General features: G+C 45.9%; 1 protein-coding gene across 1 annotated transcript in view; it reads right to left on the reverse strand.

The window, feature by feature from the left end:
• Positions 1–23592, reverse strand: part of CDK5RAP2 (CDK5 regulatory subunit associated protein 2) — a 687227-nt gene that overhangs the window by 173840 nt on the left and 489795 nt on the right. The window lies entirely within an intron of this gene.

Consider the following 23592-nt stretch of genomic DNA (forward strand, 5'->3'; position numbering starts at 1 on the left):
CATTGTTATAGAGAGTTCCCGCTGGTCAGTCTGGTGGGAACAGCGCTACAGTATAGGACTCGGCTCCCTTAAGGGGTAGCATAGGGATACAATGTTACAGAGGGGGCCGACCAGCACCCTCTGAATGCACACTGTCTACAAAGCAGAGAGTGCGCATTCCGACGGTGGTGGGCAGTGCAGGGACCCCCCTGTGGCCAGTGGCACTGGCTTTCTTCCAGCCTTTTCATGGCAGGATCCCTGCCATGAAAAGCCTGTCGGAAAGTGGGGTTGGAATCAGCTAGGCGGCGTCGAGTTCATCAACGCCATGGCCGGTTACAAGCCTGACTGCTGTCAACCTGTCTGGATCTATAACCCTGACGGGGACAGGTGCCTTTAGGCGGGTCTGCTCGCCAAAGTTGTAATTGGGCGGTCGGACCACCTGGAGTGTGGCGGTCCAACCGTCAATGCGAGTGTGGCGGTCCTCAGACCACTACACTTGTAATGAGGCCCAAAGTACTATGTCCAAACCTAATGTGATCTACAGAACACCCCTGTATACCCATGCCTTAACATGCCCCTTGTTTATAACCAAGCTACCTAAATATAAAATGCTAATGTGTCATATATTGTAAATGCGCCAACCCTATAACACAACACAATTGCATCCCTGCAGTTATGATGCCATTGTTCTTAAATAGGGTAGCAGTGATGATGACCTCCAATTTGTGGGAAAATAAAATCCTAAAATAGATTAGATTTTCGATTCCACTCAGAGTACTGTCATAATTTCCCTTAGACTTTGGCTGTAGATTCATTTTTGTTGAGTACAGCAAAAGGAAGCAGTGCCCAGCCTAAAGTTTTAATATCAAGCCTGGTGTTGTGGTTAGCTCACTAAACTATAACTGGTGAATTTCAGAGGTTTTTGATCTGTAGACACAATTTGTATCTTGTTTCAACACCTAATTATAAGGTCACTTTAAACTTTGTTCTTTTTCAGTGAATTTCAAGGTGTTTTTTCCAAACATAAGCAACGATCTTATTAGCATACCTATAATGTGACTTTAAACATTGTTTTTCAGTGAATATATATATATATATGGAAAATGTCACTTACCCAGTGTACATCTGTTTGTGGCATTAGTCGCTGCAGATTCACATGCTGTGCACATCCCGCCATCTGGTGTTGGGCTCGGAGTGTTACAAGTTGTTTTTCTTCGAAGAAGTCTTTTCGAGTCACGAGACCGAGGGACTCCTCCCATTTCGACTCCATTGCGCATGGGCGTCGACTCCATCTTAGATTGTTTTCCCCGCAGAGGGTGAGGTAGGAGTTGTGTATGCTAGTAATAGTGCCCATGCAATGGAGTGAATACGTATGTATATAATGAATTTTAAAGTAATATATTTACAAATGTACAAATGTTCAAGATCTACTTCTAAACGGCTACAGGCTCCCGGGGAGGCGGGTGGGCGCATGTGAATCTGCAGCGACTAATGCCACGAACAGATGTACACTGGGTAAGTGACATTTTCCGTTTGATGGCATGTGTAGCTGCAGATACACATGCTGTGCATAGACTAGTAAGCAGTTATCTCCCCAAAAGCGGTGGTTCAGCCTGTAGGAGTTGAAGTAGTTTGAAATAATGTTCTTAGTACAGCTTGACCTACTGTTGCCTGTTGTGTAGTTAACACATCTACACAGTAGTGCTTGGTAAATGTATGAGGCGTAGACCATGTTGCTGCCTTACATATTTCGTTCATAGGAATATTTCCTAGAAAGGCCATGGTAGCACCTTTTTTCTGGTTGAGTGTGCCTTTGCTGTAATAGGCAGCTCTCTTTTAGCTTTAAGATAGCAGGTTTGAATGCACTTAACTATCCATCTAGCAATGCCTTGTTTTGAAATTGGATTTCCTGTATGAGGTTTTTGAAAGGCAATAAATAGTTGTTTTGTTTTTCTAATTAGTTTTGTTCTGTCAATGTAGTACATTAGTGCTCTTTTGATGTCTAATGTATGTAGTGCTCTTTCAGCTACAGAATCTGGCTGTGGGAAGAACATTGGTAATTCTACCGTTTGATTCAAGTGGAACTGTGAGATTACTTTTGGTAAAAATTTAGGATTTGTCCGTAGAACTACTTTATTTTTGTGTATTTGAATAAATGGTTCTTGTATGGTAAATGCTTGAATTTCACTCACTCTTCTTAGAGATGTGATGGTAATTCAAAATGCAACTTTCCACGTTAAGTATTGCATTTCACAAGAGTGCATGGGCTCAAAAGGTGGACCCATGAGTCGTGTTAAGACAATGTTGAGGTTCCATGAAGGAACTGGTGGTGTTCTTGGTGGTATAATTCTCTTTAGTCCTTCCATGAACGCTTTTATGACTGGTATCCTAAATAATGAAGTTGAATGCGTAATTTGCAGGTAAGCTGAAATTGCGGTAAGATGTATCTTTATGGAAGAGAAAGCTAGCTTTGACTTGTGCAAATGTTGTAAGTATCCTACTATATCTTTGGTAGAAGCGTGTAAGGGTTGAATTTGATTATTATGGCAGTAATAAACAAATCTTTTCCACTTATTTGCATAGCAGTGTCTAGTGGTAGGTTTTCTAGCTTGCCTTATGACCTCCATACATTCTTGTGTGAGGTCTAAGGGGGCCAGGGTCGGCGGGAGCACCGCCAACAGGCTGGCGGTGCCCCGCAGGGCATTCTGACCGCGGCGGTTTGGCCGCGGTCAGAAGAGGAAAACCAGCGGTCTCCCGCCGGTTTTCCGCTGCCCACATGAATCCTCCATGGCGGCGCAGCTTGCTGCGCCGCCATGGGGATTCAGACACCCCATTCCGCCATCCTGTTCCTGGCGGTTCGCCCGCCAGGAACAGTATGGCGGTATGGGGTGTCGTGGGGCCCCCGTAAGAGGGCCCCACAAAGAATTTCAGTGTCTGCTTTGCAGACACTGAAATTCGCGACGGGTGCAACTGCACCCGTCGCACCTTCCTACTCCGCCGGCTCCATTCGGAGCCGGCTTCCTCGTGGGAAGGGTGTTTCCCACTGGGCTGGCGGGCGGCCTTTTGGCGGTCGCCCGCCAGCCCAGTGGTAAACCCAGAATAACCGCAGCGGTCTTCTGACCGCGGTGCGGTATTCTGGAGGGGGGAACTCTGGCGGGCGGCCTCCGCCGCCTGCCAGGGTTAGAATCACCCCCTAAGTGTCCGAATTCTAGGATTTCAGGAGCCAAATTGCTAGATTCAGCGATGCTGGATTTGGATGTCTGATCTGTTGTTTGTGTTGTGTTAACAGATCTGGTCTGTTTGGTAGTTTGACATGAGGTACTACTGAGAGGTCTAGTAGTGTTGTGTACCAAGGTTGTCTTGCCCATGTTGGTGCTATTAGTATGAGTTTGAGTTTGTTTTGACTCAATTTGTTTACTAGATATGGAAGGAGTGGGAGAGGGGGAAAAGCGTAAGCAAATATCCCTGACCAGCTCATCCATAACGCATTGCCCTGAGACTGATCTTGTGGGTACCTGGATGCGAAGTATCGGCATTTTGCGTTTTCTTTTGTTGCAAATAGATCTATTTGTGGTGTTCCCCAAATCTGGAAGTAAGAGTTTAGTATTTGGGGATGAATCTCCCATTCGTGGATCTGTTGGTGATCCCGAGAGAGATTGTCTGCTAACTGGTTCTGAATTCCGGGAATGAATTGTGCTATTAGGCGAATGTGGTTGTGAATCGCCCAATGCCATATTTTTTGTGTGAGGATGCACAACTGTGTCGAGTGTGTCCCTCCCTGTTTGTTTAGGTAATACCTTGTTGTCATGTTGTCTGTTTTGACAAGAATGTATTTGTGGGTTATTATGGGTTGAAATGCTTTTAGCGCTAGAAATACTGCTAATAGTTCTAAGTGGTTTATGTGAAACCGTCTTTGCTGTATGTCCCATTGTCCTTGGATGCTGTGTTGATTGAGGTGTGCCCCCCACCCTGTCATGGAAGCATCTGTCGTTATCACGTATTGTGGCACTGGGTCTTGAAAATGCCGCCCTTGGTTTAAATTTATACTGTTCCACCATTGAAGCGAGATGTATGTTTGGAGGTCTATCAACACCAGATCTAGAAGTTGACCCTGTGCTTGTGACCATTGTGATGCTAGGCACTGTTGTAAGGGCCGCATGTGCAGCCTTGCATTTGGGACAATGGCTATGCATGAAGACATCATGCCTAGCAGTTTCATTACCATTTTGACCTGTATCTTTTGTTTTGGATACATGGCTTGTATTACATTGTGAAATGTTTGAACTCTTTGTGGACTTGGAGTGGCAATCCCTTTTGCAGTGTTGATTGTCGCCCCTAGGTATTGCTGTGTTTGACACGGCAGAAGGTGTGACTTTGGGTAGTTGATCGAGAAACCTAGTTTGTGTAGGGTTTCTATGACATATTTTGTGTGTTGTGAACACTGTATTTGCGTGTTGGTTTTGATTAACCAATCGTCTAGGTATGGGAACACATGTATTTGCTGCCTTCTGATATGTGCAGCTACTACTGCCAGGCATTTTGTAAAAACTCTTGGCGCAGTTGTTATTCCGAATGGCAACACTTTGAATTGGTAATGTATCCCTTGGAATACAAACCTTAGGTACTTTCTGTGTGAAGGATGTATTGGTATATGGAAATATGCATCCTTTAGATCCAGTGTTGTCATGTAGTCTTGTTGTTTGAGAAGTGGGATTACGTCTTGTAATGTAACCATGTGAAAGTGGTCTGATTTGATGTATGTATTTAATGTTCTGAGATCTAGTATAGGTCTTAGACTTTTGTCTTTTTTGGGTATTAAAAAGTACAGTGAGTAAACTCCTGTGTTTAACTGTTGTTTTGGCACTAATTCTATTGCTTCTTTTTGTAGCAATGCTTGAACTTCTAATCCTAGAAGATCTATATGTTGTTTTGACATATTGTGTGTTTTCGGTGGGACATTTGGAGGGAATTTGAGAAATTCTATGCAATAACCATGCTGGATAATTGCTAGTACCCAAGTATCTGTTGTTACCTCCTCCCAATGTTTGTAAAATTGGCTTAGTCTCCCCCCCACAGGTGTTATGTGATGGGGATGTGTGACTTGTAAGTCACTGCTTATTTTGAGGAGTTTTGGGGCTTTGGAACTTTCCTCTATTTTTCTGGAATTGTCCCCCTCTATATTGCCCCCGAAAGCCTCCCCGCTGATATTGGCTTTGGTAAGTGGGCCTTGTTTGTGATGTGGTTTCTGTAGGTTGCCCTCGAAACCCCCCCCAAAAGGTGTTTTGCAAAATGTGCCTCTGCTCTGCGGGGAGTAGAGTGCGCCCATGGCTTTTGCTGTATCAGTGTCTTTCTTGAGTTTATCAATAGCAGTGTCGACTTCCGGCCCAAACAACTGCTGTTCATTAAATGGCATATTTAGCACGGCTTGTTGAACTTCCGGCTTGAATCCTGACGTACCCAGCCATGCGTGCCTTCTTATTGTTATTGCAGTATTTACTGTCCTTGCAGCCGTATCTGCTGCATCGATTGAAGACCGTATCTGATTATTAGAGATACTTTGTCCTTCTTCCACCACTGGTCGTGCTCTTTTCTGGAACTCTTTGGGTAAGTGTTCCATGAAATGTTGCATCTCATCCCAGTGAGCTCTATCGTATCTTGCCAAAAGTGCTTGTGAATTGGCAATGCGCCATTGGTTTGCCGCTTGTGCTGCAACCCTTTTGCCCGCAGCATCAAATTTGCGACTCTCCTTGTCTGGAGGTGGTGCGTCCCCTGAGGTATGAGAGTTCGCTCTCTTACGAGCTGCCCCGACAACTACTGAGTCTGGTGTTAACTGTGTTGTAATATAAACTGGATCTGTTGGCGGTGGCTTGTACTTTTTCTCCACCCTTGGAGTTATGGCTCGGCCTTTAACAGGATCCTGAAAGATTTGTTTTTAATGTTTTAGCATTCCTGGGAGCATAGGTAAGCTTTGGTATTGGCTATGAGTGGAGGATAGCGTGTTAAACAAAAAATCATCCTCAATTGGTTCGGAATGCAAGGTGACGTTATGGAAAGCAGCTGCCCTTGCGACCACCTGTGTATAAGATGTACTGTCCTCAGGTGGTGATGGCCTCGCAGGGTACGAGTCCGGGCTGTTGTCCGATACTGGAGCATCGTAAAGGTCCCATGCATCGGGATCATCTTGACTCATTGTAGTATGAGTCGGGGAGTGCATCAGTGGAGGAGTTGTTACCGGTGATGTGTGCATTGATGGTGGTGGAGACGGTGGTGGAGTTGTTTTTCTTGCTACCTTTGCCTGTGGCTGCTTGTCCTTTTCTTGAAAGGCAAGTCTTCTTTTTATTTTAATTGGGGGAAGAGTGGTTATCTTCCCTGTGTCTTCTTGAATGTGGAGCCTTCTTTGAGTATAGTCTGGCTCTACTGCTTCAAGTTCCTCTCTGAATTTATGCTTTTGCATTTGGGAGGACAATCCTTGTTCCTCTGTATAGGAACCTGTTTTCGGCTCCGAGGATGGATGTTTCGGAACCGAAACTTTTTCGGATGTCTTTTTAGGCTCCGAAGAAACCTTTTTTATTTTCGGCGTGGTGGTGTCTCGGTGCCGAACTTCTTCGGTGCCGCTGTCCCGGTGCCGAAATTTCTCGGAGCCGATGTCTCGGGTCCGAGATTGCTGTGTGGCGGTATCTCGACCGGAGTCGGATGACTGACACAAGCGTGCCCTTTTTCGGTGCCTAGGATCGGTCACCTATTTTTTGGGTTAAGCCATGGCCTGTTGGCAGTGGCGTCCCCTGGGCTTTTGTTGTCTTCTCGTGAGTCTTATGTTTCGACGTCTTACTCACGGTTTTCGGCATTTCTTCGGCCTCGAACTCTTCTGAGTCCGACTCGTGGATGGAGAAAGCTTCTTCTTCCTCCTCGAAACGCTCTTGTCCTGTCGGCGTCGACGCCATCTGCAGTCTTCTGGCTCTTCGGTCTCTTAATGTCTTCCTCGACCGAAACGCTCGACAGGCTTCACAAGTATCTTCCTTGTGCTCTGGAGACAAGCACAAGTTACAGACCAGATGCTGATCCGTATACGGATACTTGTTATGGCATTTTGGACAGAAGCGGAATGGGGTCCGTTCCATCAGCCTTGAAGTCACACGTGGCCGGGCCGACCAGGCCCTGATGGGGGATCGAAAAAAAACCCCGAAGGGCGACCGGAGCTCTTCAAAATTCGGTGTCGATCTGTTGTAACTAACCCGATACCGAACGCAAACAATACCGACGTTTTTTCCGAGATTCTAACTAACTTTCCGACCCGAAACACGGAGCGAAAAGGAACACGTCCGAACCCGATGGCGGAAAAAAAACAATCTAAGATGGAGTCGACGCCCATGCGCAATGGAGTCGAAATGGGAGGAGTCCCTCGGTCTCGTGACTCGAAAAGACTTCTTCGAAGAAAAACAACTTGTAACACTCCGAGCCCAACACCAGATGGCGGGATGTGCACAGCATGTGTATCTGCAGCTACACATGCCATCGAACATATATATAATAATAATAATCATCAACAGATGGAACAATAACCATCCGACCCGTGAGGGTCTCAAGGCGCTTGGGGGGTGTCATGGGGAGGGGGCAGGAGGGTCACTGTTCGAACAACCATGTTTTGAGGTTCTTTCTGAAGAGCAGGAGGTCCTTGGTTTTGCAGAGGTTGGTGGGGAGGCAGTTCCAGGTTTTGGGGGCGAGGTAGGAGAAGGACCTGCCTCCTGTGGTGGTGCGTTGGATGCGGGGGACTGTGGCTAGGGTGAGGTTGGCTGATCGGAGGTTGCGGGTGGGATTGTGGAAGTTCACTTTTTCATTGAGGTAGGTCGGGCCGGTGTTGTGGAGGGATTTGTGAGCGTGGATGAGGATCTTGAATGTGATTCTCTTGTTTATGGGGAGCCAGTGAAGGGTTTTGCGGTGTGGTGAGATTCGTTTGTGGCGGGGAGGCCAAGGACGAGGCGTGCAGCTGTGTTTTGGATTCTCTGGAGATTGTGTTTGAGTTTGAGTGTGGTGCCGGCATAGAGGGCGTTACCGTAGTCTAGTCTGCTGCTGAGTGCATGGTTGACTTTCTTCCTGGTCTCTGGGGGAATCCATTTGAAGGATTTTTTTTTAGAGTGCGGAGTGTGTGGAAGCAGGAGGAGGTTAGAGCATTGATTTGCTGTGTCATGGAGAGGGAGGGGTCCAGGATGATGCTGAGGTTGCGTGCGTGGTTTGCGGGGGCAGGGCCTAGGGCCGTGGGCCACCAGGAGTCATCCCATATGGTTTTGTTGGGGCCGAAGATGATGATCTCGATTTTGTTGGAGTTAAGCTTGAGGTGGTTAGTTGTCATTCAGTTGGCGGTGTCGAGGAGAGCTGCGTGTAGGTTGGTTTTGGCGGTGGTGGGGTTGCGGGTGAGGGAGAGGTTGAGTTGGGTGTCATTTGCGTAGGAGAGGATAGTGATTCCGTGTGATCGCAGGATGTTGGCTAGGGGGATCATGTAAATGTTGAAGAGTGTGGGGCTGAGGGAGGACCCTTGGGGGACTCCGCAGATGATCTTGGTAGTGGTGGAGTGGAAAGGTGGGAGGTGGACTCTCCGGGTCCGGTCAGTGAGGAAAAGGTGAGTCAGTCTAAGGCTTTTTGGCGAATTCCTATGTTGTGGAGGCGTGTGCAGAGTGTGTGGTGGCAGACAGTGTCAAAGACTGTGGAGAGGTTTAGGAAGATGAGTGCGACGGTCTCGACTTTGGTCCTAATGTAGTCAGTGCATGCGATGAGGGCGGTTTCCGTGCTGTGGTTCTTGCGGAACCCGGATTGTGAGGGACCAAGAGTGTTGTTTTCTTCGAGGTAGTGGGATAGGCGGGTGTTGACTAGTTTCTCAATGACCTTGGCGGGGAAAGGGAGGAGGGAGATGGGGCAATAGTAGTAGAGGGTCTCTGGGTCGGCTTTGTTTTTTTTTAGGAGAGCAGTGATTTCCGTGTGCTTCCAGGGGTCTGGGTAGGTGGCAGAGTCGAAGGAGGAGTTGATTATGTCGCGGAGTATGGGGGCGATGGTTGGGCTGGCTTTGCTGTAGATGCGATGTGGACAGGGGTCGGAGGGGGATCCGGAGTGGATGGTGTTCATGGTTTTTTCGGTTTCTTCGTGTGTGGTGGGGGCCCAGTTGGTGAGTGGGTGGGGGATCATGAGTGGGGGTTGAGTTGGGTGAGTGAGGGGTGTGTGTGGTGGGTGTGTGTGGTATGATGCTGTTGTGGATGTCCAGGATTTTGTGGTGGAAGTGGTTGGAGAGGGCGTCACATAGGGGCTGTGTGTCTGAGGGGTCTGTGTTGCTGGCTTTGAGTTTGTCTAGTTCATTAATGATGGTGAAGAGTTCTTTGCTGATTTGAGAGTTGTCGTCAAGGCGCGTCTTGTAGTGGTCTCTTTTGGCAGTGCGTATGAGTTGGTGATGGGTGCGAATGGTGGCTTTGAGGGTGGAGAAGTTGGTTGTGGAGGTTTCTTGTCGCCATATTTTCTCCACTTGGCGGCATTTGCGATTGGAGTCCGGGGGTGAACCATGGGGCGTTCTTGATGTTGCGGGTGGCGATGTGTTTTCTGAGGGGGGGGCTAGTGTGTCTGCGCAGGTAGTGATCCATTTTGAGAGGTTGTGTGCTCCTGTGTTAGGGTTGTTGGTCAGGGGGGGAGGGGTGGTGGGGTTGTGAGCCGTTTGGGAGTACAGGCGTTCTGTGGGGATCTTGTCCCACATGCGGTAGGGTGTGGTGTGTTGATGGTGTGTGAGGGTCTGGCGAAGGAGAAGTGGATGCGGTGGTAGTCAGTCCAGAGGAGTTCGGTGGTGTGGGTGTAGGCTTTGTGTTGGCTTGAGGTGAAAATTGCACGAGCGTGTGTCCTGCTGAGTGGGTGGGTGCGGTGACCAGTTTGAGTCCGAGGTTCCTGAGGTTGTCTATGAGGGAGGTAGAGTTGTGGTCTTTTAGGTTCTCCAAGTGAAAGTTGAAATCACCGAGGAGGATGTAGTTTGTGGAGGTGAGGGCGTGCAAGCTGATGGTGTTGGCGATGGTGTTGCAGAAGGCGGGGCGTGGTCCTGGTGGTCTGTACATTAGTGTACCTCTGAGGGTGGAGTTGTTGTTGATGTGGATGAGGAAGTGCATGTGTTCTGTGTTGTCGATAGTGTCTTGGGAGCTGGTGGTGACTTTGATGGTGTCCCTGTGTAGTATGGCAATGCCACCCCCTGGCCTGTTGAGGCGGTCTTTGCGTTGGAGTTTGTATCCCTTGGGGGTGGTGATGGCTATGTCGGGTTCCGAGGAGGGGTTGGTCCAGGTTTCCAGAGTTCTATGGCATGTTTGTGAAGGGAGCGGGTGTTGAGGAGCAGGCAGTTGAGGTGGGTGGTGTTGGTGTGGTGCATGAGGGTGTTGTTGTGGGGTGGTGTGTGGCGGGGTGGGGGCAGAGTAGGTGTGTATTGTGTTGGGGGTGTTGTGTTTGTTGTCGGGGGGTCGCTATGGTTGGTGTGTGGTGTGAGGAGCAGGAGAAATGACAGGTGAGGCAGGTGAATGGGCCATGAGTGTGTGTGGGGCTGGAAAGGGTGCAGGTGGGGCGAGGGCCTGGTTGAGTGAGTGGACAGTGAGGGGGGAGTAGGTCTGTTTGAAAAGGCCAGGGGGACTGGCGCTGGGCACAGTCTTGGAGTGGACGGGCGCAGACGGGCTTGCCTTTGGCGCGCCAGCAGCGCACCCGCAGCCATAAATCGGGGGGGGGGGGGGGGGGGGGAGTGGCAGCTGGGAGGAGGGAGGGCTGGACAAATGGGAAGGATTGGGCGGTGGGGCCACAGGGGACGCAGCGGCAGGGGAATATTTACAAAACCAGGAAACAGACGATGGGGAGGTGGCGCAGGGCGGAGGAGCGGCGAGCAACCAGCCTGCAGAAGCAGGGTCAAGGGTTGCTCCTTGCTACCGCACCGCGGCTGCCATAAATGGGGGGGAGGGAGGGAGTGGCAGCTGGGAGGAGGGAGGCCTGGGCGAATGGGAAGGCTGGGTGAGTGGGGCGGCAGGGGACGCAGCGGCAGGGGAATATTTACAAAAACAAGGAAACGGATGGTGAGGAGGAGTGGGGAGGCCGAAGGGGCCGCAGGGGACGCAGCGGCAGGGGAATATTTACAAAAACAAGGAAACGGATGGTGAAGAGTATGCGGGAGGGGCCTCAGGGGACACAGCGGCAGGGGAATATTCACAAAATCAGGAAACGGACGGTGGGGAGGTGGTGCTGGGCGGAGGAGTGGGGAGCGACCGGGTCAAGGGTTGCTCCTCGCTACCGCGCCGCGGCTGCCATACATTGGGGGGTGGGGGGGGGTAAGGGGGAAGAGTGGCAGCTGGGGGAGGGAGGGCTGGACGAATGGGAAGGCTGGGGAGATGGGCCGCAGGGGACGCAGCGGCAGGGGAATATTTACAAAAACAAGGAAACGGATGGTGAGGAGGAGGGGGGAGGCGGGAGGGGCCGCAGCGGCAGGGGAATATTCACAAAACCAGGAAATGGACGGTGGGGAGGTGGCGCTGGGTGGAGGAGCGGGGAGCGACCTGCCTGCAGAAGCAGGGTCAAGGATTGCTCCTCGCTACTGCGCCGCGGCTGCCATAAATGGGGGGGAGGGAGGGAGTGGCAGCTGGGAGGAGGGAGGGCTGGACGAATGGGAAGGCTGGAGGGGTGGGTCCGCAGGGGACACAGTGGCAGGGGAATATTTACAAAAACAAGGAAACTGACTGTGAGGAGGAGGGGGGAGGCGGGAGGGGCCCAGCAGCAGGGGAATATTTACAAAAATAAGGAAACGGACGGTGAGGAGGAAGGGGAGGCGGGAGGGGACGCAGCAGCAGGGGAATATTCACAAAACCAGGAAACGGACGGTGGGGAGGTGGCGCTGGGCGGAGGAGCGGGGAGCGACCTGCCTGCAGATGCAGGGTCAAGGGTTCCTGAGTACATTTTTCCTCCATCAGGCCCCTGTGGGACTGGTACCAGACCTGCAGAACAGAGCAATCTGGTTGGCTTGCGCAAAAAGAACTGAAACGTTGCAGCTGCCTTTGTAGAACATGGGGACTTGGTCCCCTTGTCCTGAATTTTGATTAAAAAAATAAGGTATAAGGGGGCACGTCAGGAGTACCTCTGACCACCTGCACATCTTTGGCAGGGATAGGTGGCAAAATATATATAAATATTTTGTGCTGTGGGTCCTGCAGGACGCAGCAAGGACTGCCATGAGGTCCAGTGGGAGTACTGTGGGACCGTTTAAGCATTCAAAAGTGAAACATGTACTTTCCTGCAATACCTTGGCGTGCCCTGCCACCGCGGGAGCAACACAGAAAGCACTTAAATATGGGAGTGCGACCATGGGAGGTTGGACAACATGCCCTCGCTGAGCAAGATAAAAGGAGGGTCACTGGCGAGGAGGCTGGCGTGGACCCTGGTCACAGACCAGGCCCCGCTGCTAACCCTATGCCGTGCACTGCAGTAGTAGAGTGCAGAGCCTGGACAAAGTGACATTATAGTTGGGTATGGTAATATGACCCTCCTGTAAGTTAAAAAAATAAAAGACTACAAATTCACTGAAAAAAGAAAAAAGTTGTGTTATAGTTTAACCGTGTAATAATACAAAAACTATGCTTTTAAAACAAAAACACTGAAAATCATGAGTTCGAGTTGGCTGAGCAAACTATAACTTGTCAGTAAACTATAAATTGTCCCCTGCCATGCACTGCTTATGACATCACATATTACATCACTCATGACAAGCTAAATAACACTGATGACATCGTACAGTCACTGTGACACCATCCTATAGGATTTTGGCCTTGAAATAATTCAACCAAATTCAGGTGTGGACATTTTTTTCTACATCTTAAAGGGATTAGCCACTTAAATACTTTACGGGACCACTAATTATAAGTGAAAAGGATGGGAGGTAAACATCTGACACAGTAAAGAAACGTTTTTGCAGGGTGAATAGACTACACTCAGTTTAGTACAATATACAAGTTCTTGAGAACAGCAGAGCAGAATACAATCTTACAAATATGGTTGCAACACCAATGAGAGACACCTCTGTGTGGGACACCTTACATTTTACATTATTCAACAACCACCAATGCCTCAAAATCTTCAGCAAAGTTCTGGAACTAAACATCCACATTTTATAAACAAACTCTCAACTGTTAGAGACTTGATTAGAAAACAAAAACCACTAATTAAATAACATGTAAGAGTGAAAATTAGGCCCAACCAAAAGCTGCATGTAAACGTGCACTTTCCTTTCTAAACTTTGCATGACCCGTCTTTTGTTCGACTTGCTTACGTTGACAAAATCAAGCATATTCAAATTCAACAGAAATGTTTCTATTGTAACCTTCGCATGGCCTATGCATGATGCTAACTTCCTCTTATAACAAAGAAAGTTATATTACTTTATTCTTTTTATCTGCCTATTCTGCATTAGAATTTTCAAACTTGCTAAACTAATCTGAAACGTTCTTCTTTATGAATAGGCTTCTTGAGTGAAGTTGTGTGAGAGTGGAAATGATGGAATGAGAAGAATCATAAAACTTATATATGTGTCTTGTTTTCAGAGCATGAAGCATATGGGAAAATATTCAAATGTGTCCAGATTAATATTGAATTAAATCAAATGTGCTCATGTTCAGACTACTCTTTGTTAAAATCTACTATCTCGACAGAAATGGTTCCATACTCAAGGAACCAGGTTCCTGATGGCTGTCTAATATCTTGGATTAAATATATTGGCTCAAATATATGATTCAGGCTTCATGTATAAGAAGGGTCCCATGGAAAGAACAGATAGCAGCTTTTTGTTAGCACTTTGAGACTCACTTTCCGGCCCAGACTCTGATGTCTTGACACAGAATTTTGCTTTCTGCCTAGACATTTCTCTATCACAAGCCTGTTACAGTATTCTTTCTAAGTACTGATATCTTTGCGGAATTGACTGCCTATTCAAATCTGCCTTTTCTATTATTCACAGACTAAAATGTTTTACTTGAAATGATTTTGAATACTACAATAGGAAACGATTGTGAGACACACTTTTATGCAATGTTCTGTAAACTCTGACTAATAAAGAGAAACATAAAACTTATGATAAAATACAATTTTAAAACTCTCATTATTGACTTCTGAAATCATATTAAGTGTATTGTTGATTAGAATTGTAAAAAAAAGTATTTTATAATTTTAGGTTTGTCCACTCCCCCACAGCATATAATGGGTCTACAGCACTCCATTAAAACAATTTAATAAGAGCATGTGCCCACACACTCACTGGTGCTTTATCTATGGGGAACAGAAGGTTTGGCCTTTTCCATAGATTTTCTTTTTAAAAAAGGCTTTAGCTTTAAGCCTCAACCTACTCTCTGCCAAATGTAGTGTGATCTCAGTCAGCCATTTTCACAGTACTGCTTTCCAAAGGTCACTATGGCAATTAATATAAGAAATCAACGTTTTGGTACCCTGCCCATTTTTCTTGGCCTTCACTTGATAGTTCGGTGTGAAACTTTCTAAGAAATAGCTGAGGTGGATGAACCTTTTTACTGAAAGCGTTCTAGAAGATTCAACATGTGGCACAACAGTTGTTAGGGAAGTAAAACACATTCTTCCTATGGAAACTCTGACCTACCTACAACTACAAAGAGGTGACTGCTTGCAACAGAGTATTTTTCATACCTCATCCTGCACACAACGTCTACATTCTACCAATGTAGAGTCTGTAACAAGGGCCAACCTATACTGTAACGTTGTTAGTACAAGTGTTGAATTTGTTATTTTCCCTTTTCATCTCCATAGGCAGACTTGAGTACTGTTTTACATTTATGAGATTTTTGCATACTTTACAAGGCACACTTTGGTAGATTGCAGTTTATTTGTTTTAGCTGTTTCCAGTTTGCCAAGGTCATGTCTTGACATATGAGAAGGAGCCAAAATATTGCATAAAGAGATAGATGTATTTTTGCAGATAGCTTGATGTTTTGGCCTAACACCTTTTTAGGTCTGGTGTTAGCTAACACCTTTTGATTTTACTAAAATTATATGTATTGTATACTTACTTAAAGGAGCTTTTAGCCACCTCTCCTCATTCATCCTCCATTCCACCCACTGCATATAGCATGGGGCAATCGGTCAGCCTACGTCAGTCACTGGCTAACTTCAGTTTGAAAGACCACATTTAGCCCTTTCACAAGAAGTACATCCACACACAAAGCAGTTCCCTCCAGTACCAGTGTTTTTTTGTTTTTACCTTAGTATTATTTTAGTGTTGCCTTTGTTTAAAGAGCCTGATGTGAAAGAGGGGCAGGATGTTTTCTACCAGATGTGAGCATAAGGCACATTCCAGCATATCAATTCCCATCTCCTGCCAATGCTGATGTAAATTCCGTTCAAAGTGGCTTTTATTTATCTGACTACTGCCTTGTCATACCATACAAGCAGCACACATGAACTCTGAATTTAAGCTTCTGAGAGTGCTCTATCTTTGAAACCATAACTGTCTTTCGCCCCCTTCTTTTCCCCTCATTCATCCTTTCTTTCCTTATTTCTTTTTTCTTCCTGCTTTCCTTGCTCCTTGACTTCCTTTCTTGCCTCCCTCTTTCTGCATGTTGTCTTCTTTAATTATTTTTTCTTGCCTTCCTCTTTTCTCGTTTCCTTCTTCCCTTCTACATTTCCTTTCTCCCTCTTCCTTTTTTGCTTTCCTCTTTCTTCTGTTCCTTTCTATTACTTTCTTTTGTTCCCTTCTTTCTTGTCTTCTTTCTTTTTCTTTATCACTTTCTTTCTTGCCATCCCCTATCTTTCCTTCTTTCCTCTTTCATTCTTTCTTTCCTTCCTCTTTCTTTCTTATCTTCCTCATTCTTTCTTTTATTGTTTTTTTCCTGCCTTGTTTCTCACAGGCAGGAGGCTAGCATCTTGAAAAACAAACAATTGTTGACAAGACAATGTCTCAGCATTTTACGATTCAAATTGTATCTTGCTTCAGCAGAACCAAATATTTTCTCATGTTGTACTGGCACGCACAAATTCTGTCTTCATAGCAAAACATTTTTATAGCTTTCTAGAGAAGGGAAGTGAGGTGTTTTCTAATTACTATCATTTGACTCAATAATTTCCCATCTGTCAGGATGATGTTTGCTACTGTGAACTTGTCCTGCCATTTGATTAATTTTGTTTGACCAATGACTTTGTGTTTCACCACTGCGCATATTAGTTGCTCAATGTTCACCAGTAGCACATTGTATGTTTTGTTTAGTTGAGCCGCCTATGGGCTTTGACATGGCATTAGCCATTACTTTCTGTATTCAATTTAGCCGCCTATTAGCTTTGACATGCTGTACTCAGTTTAGCTGCCTATTGGCTTTGACATGCTATTAGATATTCTGCCTATTAGCTTTGACATGATATTATACATTGCATTTTGTATTCAGCTTAGCTGCCTATTGGCTTTGACATGATATTAGACATTGCATTTTGTATCCAGCTTAGCTGCCTTTTGGCTTTGACATGATATTATACATTGCATTTTATATTCAGCTCAGCTGCCTATTGGCTTTGATATGACATTAGACATTGCATTTGATATTTAGGTTAGCTGCCTATTGCCTTTAACGTGGAGTTAGACCTTGCAGTTGAGAATCCAAGCTGTATTTTTCCAAGCTGTGTTTTTGCACAAGATGAACCAAGCGGTTTTCTTCTCACAGTAGACTAGACCTGATAAGAGAGGGTACATTGGTTGTTTTTATCTCTGCTTGAGCTTGGGAAGAGGAGCAGTCTCGGAGATCTGGCCAGTCTCCAAAGGCTTGCGTAGTTTTCCCGAGTCTGAGAGGAGGGGGCACACCTTTGTAACGAATGTCACAGGCTTCAGAGAATGAGATTCGGATCTGCCTGACTTCGTGCTGGAGCTTGGCGCCGGTTGCCAGCATCCCGTGTGGGTAGATAAATCTCTTTCTCGCAGCTGACAGGGAGTCATCAGCTTGCAGACCCTAGAAAGATGAAGCTGTAAATAGTTTCTCACACGGTGAAGTATTTGTTTTGCTTTGCATTCAATATCTTATAAATATAACCTGCTGTGTATATTGCAAACAGATATATTTTGTTTTCATTGACGTGTGCTTGAAATCTACTAATCCGTCATTCATGAAATCTCGGTTGGGGAAGAATTAACAACAATAAAAGTCTTCTTTGAACTCAGAAGTGCATTCCTGGTATGTTTTGTAAGTGCTAAAAACTAGATAAGAGCAAAAACACTACAGAACTTTAGTCAGGAATTGAACACACAGGAATGAGAGATCACTTTATTTAAAAAAAACAGATATATGAGGAATATTAATAGTTTTCAAATTATGTTATCCTTATGTATGCCTAGTCAATAAACATGTCATGACATTCCTGTATCGTTGTCACACATTGTTGGTGCCCTATTTCTTCTTCTTGGATGTACATACTGCTGTCCATCAAGACCATGTTTCCACCTTTATCAGAAAGCTTTATGATCAATGTGCGATTGTTCCTTCATTGCTCTTATTGCCTACCTTTGGACAACTGAGACGGAAATATAGAGGTTAAATATAGAAAATACCTATAATGTGAAGGAGGATTGTCCGACACAACTGTTCTGTCCACTACAAAGGTAGTCACTCTAGGAGAACATGAAAATGTATGAAGTTTTCCAAACTTTGATGATGGGTATATTGTTTTGAGTGTGATATATTTCATGGAGCAAGCATATATTTAAAGGGTGAACATGAAGAACAGTGGCACCAGACTCCAGGTTTGCAATTCCTTACAGAAACATCTAAATGAAGCTAAAAAAAAGCTAACATTGCTCTGTTGGGTCAATGCAGGGTCATCTGTTAGGCATATACACTTTTACTGTACCACAAATAACTCTTCATGGGCCACAGCAACCACAGATGTATACAATCCACTTTTATGGGCACTACCTTGCAAAGATTCTCCAACTGCTGCAATAATCTGCCTTTGTAGATGGCTTTCCATCTGTCAGGAGAATGTCTAACATCTGATATTAAACCATTAAAGGCACTCATGTTCCAGTCATGCAAGTTCAGAGCATGCAGCTTTGTTCTGCTCTTCAGACATTAGATTATTTCTCATTAGAAGACACCAAGGGAGAGCAAGATGGCCGTGGTGTACTGACCCCGCCCACCCCAGATATTGAACGCCAGCCAGCGCTGCGTCGCGCAGGACGCAGAGCAATTGGAGAGAAGCTGCTCTCTCCTGCCGCGGATCGCTTTTTTTGTTTTGGTTCTCTTTCGCCCCGGCTCAAGGCGGCAAGGACGGTGGTATCGGGAGCGACCCTATGGGCATAAGAGCGGCACAAGAGAGTTGCTTTATTTTTTGAGCAGTACGCTCCGAGCGACGACAATGGATGCCACGAGGCTGAGCTCATGCCGGCCTCTAACCTTGGATACCCTGGATACCAGAAGGAGGAGGGGGCACTAGAAGAAGGAAGTACTTTCCGCCCATTTTTTTCTTCTTCCCCAGTCTTCAAAAACCTCAAGAAAGATAGGAGGGGAAAGTGACTGAAATGACTGGATCTGCTAGGCTGTAATAACCACTACCCGTTTTGATGGTTTTAATGGTGCCCCCAACGGATTTGATGTAAACACAGGGTTTTCAGAGCACTAACCCTATTGAACTTTTGAACTTGTGAACTATTCTAAAGGAAAAACAGGCTAAAACATTAGTATTGTAAGCATGCTATAATTCTCAAGACTAAGACTAAGAAAATTGAAAAAATAATAAATAGAAAGTTCGCTTCTGCAACAGGGGCCATCAGCCGTGGGGGTATCTTAACTGATCATCAGACCCTAGCTGGAGAAGGCTCTCCAGAGGGTCAATAGTTGCACTGGCTACAGCTTTAACAAGTGTTGGGTGGCTCCAATGTTATTGGTTACTCAGGTCGGCACCACTAACCTCGCGTGCACCTCTTACCAGCCTGCAAGGGGTGTCATCAAAAGAGTAATACACGACGTGATAGCAGCAGTAGTAGGACTAGCCGGATTTGTGAGAGCACTTCCTCACTCCTTGAAAATAAGTATGGCACCTAAAACGGCTCGGAACTCTGGAGATAAGACGGATGGAGTTAAAACTTCACGGCTAGGAAAAGATAAAGGGGAACCAGTTGGAGCGAACAGGCGTCCCATATAGACAACGACCAGACAAACTGGGAGAAACACAACTGGGCTAGGGAAAGATGCCAAGATCGACGATAACATTACCCCCCCCCCCTTGGAGATTAGGGGGAAAGGCAAAAGCCAGCCCACTAGTGCGTCTTTTCTTGCAGGAGGGACGCAAGAAAGCTGTACTACGCATGCAATCCTCCCCTCCGGAGATAGTCAGTTTGTAATAGACACTATACCCTTGGGTGCCCTCGGTGAGAAGACTCTTACGGAAATTAAGGAACCCCTTATAACAGCTGCACAAAGCGGCAAAGGTCTATCAGGGGCCCTATATTGCTGCGCGGCGGTAAGAAGGAAGGAAAAGGTTCCCCCACTAGTAAGGAGTGGCCTCAAGCGCAGCGGCACAGGAACTTAACTCGAGTAGAGGATGCAAGCAACATAAATGCTACACTGGGTACCGAAGCTGGGCAAGACACATTGCTAAAACCAGGGGGATGGGACAAGGAAAACGAAAAAGAGACGAAAACTTCGGACTGGGCAAAAGACAGTGGTGATAAATTCTATTCTCTGACAGAGGAATCCGATCTCAGCAGTGGTGAGCATAGCCTCAGCGAATCTGGTAGCAGTATATCCTCCGAGACGGGAAATATATCATCAAGTAACGAACCCACATTACGGCAGCTACGGCAGCAGCGTAAGTGTACAAAAGTATGGCCTGGCTCACAGGAGGGCACTGAATTCTCAACATCAAGTGGAAGCAAGACTTTAAAATGGGACTACTCTGGCATTAGACTAACAGATACGATTGAGATACCTACCACGAGTGGTCAACAGCTGGCGAACAACAACATGGAAGGAAGTACCGGAGGTTCGATAAGCGGTGCATGTACGGTTGGCACTGATTCTGGGATGTTGCAATCGATATACAATTTGATTAAAGAACTTCAAACAGAAACTAGGATTGAAAATCGCAGCGCCAGGATAGCTACAAAGCGGTTGCAAGGAACAGTTCGCAAAGTAGCAAAGTCATGTACCGAGACTGAAGCTAAATTATGCTCAATGGATGAGAGGATGGTAGCAGTTGAAGAGGATGTCGATATCCTGAAACAACAGAACGCTACGCAGGAGGGTCAATTGACTGACATAATGTGGAAGCTGGAAGATTACGAGAACCGACAGAGAAGAAATAATCTGCGCTTTTTGGGCATAAATGAAGGGTTGGAACGGTACGACATTCGGGCTTACATGATACGGGGGAGCTTTTCCTGAACTGAGCAACTGGGACTGGGATAATGAGATTCAGCGTGTCCACAGGTTCCCGGCAACTCGGAGGTAGGGAGCACACTCTGCAGAGCCAAAATAACCTAGAGCTATCCGGTTTCTTTTTAAAATTATTTGCTACGGCAGGCTATTTTTGACATATCTCGTCCTAATGCCTCACGTAGCATGGAAGGAGTCACATTTTTCACTCAACCTGATTTCTGCCATACAACTGTGGAACGTAGATGGCGGCTTCGACAGCTGATTAAACCGTTTTTGGACAAGGGAGGGGAAGCCTATCTGATAGCCTCAGCTCACCTAAAAATGATTATGAATGGGAAAGTGAGATGGTTTACGTCAGAGGTCCAAGCAAAGGAATATTTGATGGGATTAAAATGATGTGGGTTAAGGATGTTCAGTGAATTCGGTGGTGGGCGGGCACCCCACATCTACATGACGCCAACATTCAGGCCAATGGTGGTCAGATTGCTCAACAGCAAGGGGGGGGGGGGCTGGCTGGGAGAGGGGGATCCCAACCAGCCCTGGGGTGGGGAGGGGGGACGGGAGTGGTGTGGGGAGGGGGAGGGGGAAGAGGGTGGAAAGGGGGAAAAAACTGGAAAGGAAGGGATAAAGAGAATTAAGAGAAGTATAAGGACAAGAGAGGAAAAGGAGAAGGGAGGTATATTTAAGACACTTGAGATTTCATACAGCCAGGTTGGAAAGCAAATGAAAAAGAATGGGAGGGAGAAAAGGGGGAAGGAGGAAAAAAGAAAATATAAAAAAAGGGATAGAAATGACTAGACTTCGAATAGCTTCTATTAATATTTGTGAATTAAAAAAAAGAAGAAAAGTTAAGGAAGATCTGAAAACTCTTAGGGTGGATATCTACTGCCTACAAGAGACACATGTGGAATATAAGAACCGCAGAATTCTAGGATCACTTGGTATGAGAATAATAGTATGCTCAGAACAAGATGTGAAAACCAAAGGGGTGGCAATATTGGACCGGAGTAATAGATTAAAATATGCTAGACAGAAGGCTGACAGGAATGGGAGATGGGCAATTGTAGAATGCTCCTATGGTAAAGGATGTTTTACTTTATGCTCTGTATATGGGGCAGTAACCGACGATCCGGTAGTGATGGATACTCTGGCTATAGAATTAACCGGCTGGCCTCCCCCGTATATTCTACGTGGGGATTTCAATTTTAATGGCTCTTGGGATGGATTGCAGGATCTATTAGTGCCCATAAATATCAGGGACGTAAGCCTCGTGTATTCAAGGCAATGGTCGGTATCCAGAAGGAGATAGGATTGGTGGATGCTTGGGTTAAGCTTTGTGACTCAGATCCTGGGTACACCTATTTCTCTGCCCCTCATGCGAAATTGGCTCGACTAGATTTTTTCTTGACATCCCCTGAACTGTTAACACATGCTAGTATGGAATTATTCCCACGGATTATGTCAGATTATAACCCATTAGTATGGGACCTGGAGCTTGATGGTCTTGAGTATAAAGCCAGGAGGTGGACCTTTGAGAGAGGGCTCCTTAAGGATTCTGAATACTGTGATTACATGAGGAACTGGATGGTTGAATTCTTAGGGATTAATCTGGGGTCTGCCCCTATAGAGGTAGTCTGGGATGCCTTGAAAGCAGGAGTACGGGGGAAAGCTTGAGCTTCAGCCTTGAGAAACAAAAAAGCACCCAAAGCAGAGTAAGGGACTTGCATATGAAGCTCAGAGATGCAGAAAGACAGCTGATTATAGCCATTGAAATGGGGGAGGATTTAAACAAAATCCAGGAGCGGATCGCTATAGCAAGGGCAGCAATAAATGAGGTCACGGCACAAAGAATAGCAGAAAAATATCTTGTGCAACGCTCTGAAAGGTATGAGTTTGGAAAAAGAACCGGGCACCTGTTGGCAGTAAGGGCAAGTCATAAAGCTGCTGCTGGGGTCATCAGAGAGATTAGGGATCAGCAAGGACAAATAATGTCAGATGCGGATGGAATCAGGAAGGTGTTCTAGAGATACTAGACAGAGCTATATAGTGATACATCTGGATTCTCAGCTACAGAGATGCAGGAATTCCTTACCTCCATTAAGTTTAATAAATTATTACAGGAGGATTTTTCGCATCTGGAGGGACAGATTGATAGCTTAGAAATAGACAAGGCATTAAGTGAACTCGCCACTGGGAAAGCCTATAGCCCTGATGCGATACCCCTAGAGTTTTATAAAATCTTTAAAACAATGTAACTTCCTCTGATGATAGAGCTATTTATTCAGGTACAGAATAGTGGAGAAATCCCGCCATCATGGGGAATGGCCAACATAGTAGTTTTTCTGAAGAAGGGGAAGGCTCCACAAAGCCCAGCCTCTTACCGGCCGATAACATTAAATCAATAGCGATGTTAAAATCTATTAAAAAATACTTGCTGCTCGATTACTATAATGGGGAGGTGTAATATGGTTAAAATGATTCTCCTCCCAAAACTATTGTATATTTTCCATGCTATACCACTGAACTTTACAAACTCTCAGTTTGAGGATATGGAGCGGGTAGTCATGAAATTTATTTGGGCATATGACAAGTGCAGAAGAGCGGGTAAATTTATGTCTCTACATCGGGAAAAGGGGGGGTGGTCCTCACCAAATATGAAATTATATCAAACGGCAGCAGCTTTTCAATATATGCGCTCACTATGGGGGGGAAGGACAGGGAAGAACGAGGTTGAGGACTGTCCTAATATCTACGAGCTGCTCGTGGGATCAGCTGCTAATGGGTGTCTGTTAACTTTCCACAAACCTGGGTACTATAAGAAACCTCGATAAAAGGTATTAGAGGCGGCCTATAAATGTTGGCGGTCATGGCGTACAAAGAATAGGCTTGGAAGATTTAATTACTATACTATAATAAAGAACAACCCGTCCTTTACGAAATATTTAAGTATATTCATATGGTAAAATGGGCCTCCCAAGGCATAGAGAGGTTAGGAGACTTCTTTGATGATCTCGGAGTGAAGGTGTTTAAGAGTCTTCAAGAACAGTAGGGTCTAGAGAAAAGGGATTTCTTCAAATATTTACAGATACAAGAGTTTTTGGGCAAATAAACGGGGGGCACAGGGATTTAGAAGTAATCTGCTGTTAAAGGGTATCTTGGAGAAGTCTAATATGACTATTAAATTAATTTACTCATC

Source organism: Pleurodeles waltl, chromosome 6 (genome assembly GCF_031143425.1).
Source record: "Pleurodeles waltl isolate 20211129_DDA chromosome 6, aPleWal1.hap1.20221129, whole genome shotgun sequence".
NCBI lineage: Eukaryota > Metazoa > Chordata > Amphibia > Caudata > Salamandridae > Pleurodeles > Pleurodeles waltl.